Genomic DNA, 3,378 nt, shown 5'->3' on the forward strand with positions numbered 1-3,378 from the left:
GCAAACCGTCCTTGGGGCCTTGGTTTGCTTTCCTGTATTTAATTTCACTGAACTGATATTTCAGGAAAGAAAGCCTTTCTAGAGATTGTTTTCCTGAGAGTGCTCAGAGCTGGGACGATGGCACTCGCAGGAGTGGGCTTCCAGCCTTCCAATCAGCCACGCAGCGTGGATGTGGAGGAAGGGGCGCCGGACGTGACGCTGCATCTTGGGCATGAAGTTGGTCTCCGCTAGTGAACCTCCCACACCCTGGGTCCTCCTGGCAGATGGCCTCTTGCGAGGCCGGCAGCACGGGGCGGCACAGCAGACGAGGCAGACTGTGGAGAAGGCAAAGCCATCTTGTCTGTCCCTTGGTGAATGCACAAGAAATCACCGAAGGAATCCTTCTAGAGCTTTTGGCTTCTAGTGCAGACACACAGACAAGACACGTGTGCCACACTCTCAGCCCGGCTACAAGCAGGCCCCAAGTGCCTGCATCTGGAGTAGGAAGACAGGGCAAGACATGGTGCTTTGCGATATGTATCTGTATTCTTCTAGATTCATAGATAGCTGTCAGATGACCAGGCCATCATTTGTATCATCGTGAAATGTATTTAAAATGTTTTTAATGTTTATTTATTTTTGAGAGAAAGAGAGAGCAAGACTAGGGGAGGGGTAGAGAGAGAGAGAGGAAGACACAGAATCTGAGGCGGGCTCCAGGCTCTGAGCTGCCAGCACAGAGACTGACGCGGGGCTCGAACCCACAAACTGTGAGATCATGACCTTAGCTGAAGTCTGACGCTTAACCGACTGAGCCACCCAGGCACCTCGTGAAACATATTTAAAACACTATTATTCTTAAGCGTAGAAATGCTTGCTAGAGTTCAGCACAGCCCAAGCACCTTTTCCCGATGGGTCACCTAAAATCTGCTTCATCCGGATTTGGTTTCTGCTACAGAGGTTGTCCCTCGCCATGTGGCTTTGCATATTTTTCTTGCGAGCTGTGCAGAGCCACAGAAACGTGCTTCACTTTGGCCACTGCACGGGTTCTTTTATGCCTTAGGTGGACGGCCCTTTATTTTTATTTTCTTATAGTTCATTTATTTTTGAGACAGAGAGAGACAGAGCATGAGTGGGGGGGAGGGGGCAGAGAAAGAGGGAGACAAAGAATCCGAAACAGGCTCCAGGCTCAGAGCCTGATGCAGGGCTTGAACCCACGAACCGTGAGATCTGACCTGAGCCGAAGTCGGATGCTTAACCAACTGAGCCACCCAGGCGCCCCGGTGGACGGCCCTTTAAAAGCCCGTGCTTTGCCTCTCTTCTCGCCTGTGACTCTCTTTTCCCCTCTTTTTTTTTTTTTTTTTTTTTCCCCTGATAGTGGATCTTATTTGAGATCTGCCTGGAATGAGTAGGATTAGCTAGGATTGGCTCCTCTGCCACCCTCCCGCCCTCGGCAGCTTGAATCCGTGTAGAACAGCAGCTAACCTGTGCCTGGCCGGCCCAGATGGAGTCGCGGTCGCCTCGCGTGTACACCTTGGAGGTGCAGAGGCAGTGCTTTTTAAACCCTGTCTGCTTATTGTAGACATATGAGCATTAGTACAAAGTAACACCGCTAACTTTAGCTGGGTTCAGAGAGGCTTTCCTGTGGATTGGGCAGGGAAATTAAATGAAAACTTACGAGGACACGATGAATTTGCTCATTGTCGTTCGGCCCTTTCATACTTATTCCTTGCTTTGGATGTGTCTTGATCTACGGTAGAACGTTCCAGAAATTTCATTGGGTATAATGTCTGATTTGGCACTGACTTATTTATGGGCCTCCTTGGAGTGTATTTTCCTTGGGCTTCAGTTATATGACTGCCATAAATTTTAATTACACTAATTAGACATAGATGGATGCTGAAGGCCCAGTTGGATTCCTAACCCTGTTCAGCTGCCTCTGTCATTAGTATTTNTGACATTCAACTCTTTTCTCTACCTTCTTGGGGAATTGGACTCGACTAAAATGCGCACGTTTAAACTATAATTTGTATAGTCCTTGTTTAAACGGTTGGTTTTCGGATTGCTTTGGTGCTCGAAGAAGGCGTCTTACCCAGTACTCCGGCCACGCTGGCTAGCCTGCACGCTCCTGTCCAGCTCAGAGGACCTGACCTGGTGCAGGGCCGGCAGCAGGCTTTGACGCGGGGACCAACGCCAGTCACTCGGCAGCGTCTGCAGGGAGCACGGTGTCGGGAAGGAGTCCGTGGCCTGGACCTGGCGGGCAGGATGCCAGCTTTGATGAGTGTGTGCGCCCTGGGCATGGGACGGGGTGGCCTCAGGGGCACCCCTGCCATTTCCATTTTAGTGAGGCTCATCACCTGGGAGTCTAACACGAGTCCCTAAGAGCTCCCAGGCCAGTCAGGGTCCGATGGGCCAGGCCGGGCTGCCTGAGAGCAGAGGGTTTTTGAACTCAAGTGAGCATCAGAAGTACCAGCAGGACTCGTTAAAGTCCAGAGCGCCCAGCCCCGTCCCCAGAGTGTCCCCTTCAACAGGTCTGAGGTGGCACCCAAGGTTGCCATTTGTCACAAAACTGGTAATGCGGAGGCTGCCGGTCTGGGACCCCACTTTGAGAATCACTGCCGTAGAGACTACAGGGCTACGTGCCCCGGCCGCTGCCCTGTCTTCACGGCTCTCTGCCACCTCAGGGAAGTCTTTGGATTTGGGTTTTTGGGCATGTGTGCCAACATCTATCTGTCCTTCACGGTGCTGGGTTTAGGGCAGGCCCGGCATCCCTCGCTTCTGCCTGAGCACAGATAGCCCTCATGTTTAGTCACACTTAAACTTGAAGGGCCTCCTGCAGTCTATCCTGGCTGTGAAAGCATCGCTCTGAAAATACAGGCCCCGTCTATGCCGTTTAGTCTGCCTTCAGCAACAACTCAGGACACACAGCGATGTGCTCTGCTAAGTGAACGCATGGACGTTTGGGCCCATGGAAAAGGGACCACAGAGTCACTTTTTTACACCCGGGGAGTGGTCACGCCGATGCATTTAGTGAGGCTGACCGGTGTGCAGCCTCCTGATTACCTCACACCGACACCCCCGCCTACCAGGGCCGACCCTCCCGCTCTCGGACAGTTGCGGTCACGTGTGTTCTCGGTTCCGTGCGCTTAGCCCTCACCGAGGGCCTGCTCTCTTCAAGGCATTTGGAGTGTCCCGGACGGTCAAGGTCTCTGGGGCTGGAGAGAGCAAACAGAACCAGAAGACGTAGGTCAGCGGGCTTCAGGGGTTTTCTGTTCAGAAGCACGGTGAGGGGTGCGTGGCTGTCAGGTTGTTTTGTCTAGGTGGTGTTGGTGGGTAGGCACCGTGGACGAGGCGGGGAGCCAGAAGCATCTTGCGCGTACCCTGCGTGGCGTTTAGCGACTG

General features: G+C 52.8%; 1 protein-coding gene across 1 annotated transcript in view; it reads left to right on the forward strand.

Moving 5' to 3' along the window:
- The window catches only part of WWC3 (WWC family member 3), a 108,591-nt gene that overhangs the window by 77,616 nt on the left and 27,597 nt on the right, over positions 1-3,378 (forward strand). The window lies entirely within an intron of this gene.

This window comes from Crocuta crocuta, unplaced genomic scaffold, assembly GCF_008692635.1.
Source record: "Crocuta crocuta isolate KB4526 unplaced genomic scaffold, BGI_CrCroc_1.0 scaffold224, whole genome shotgun sequence".
Taxonomy (NCBI): Eukaryota; Metazoa; Chordata; class Mammalia; order Carnivora; family Hyaenidae; genus Crocuta; species Crocuta crocuta.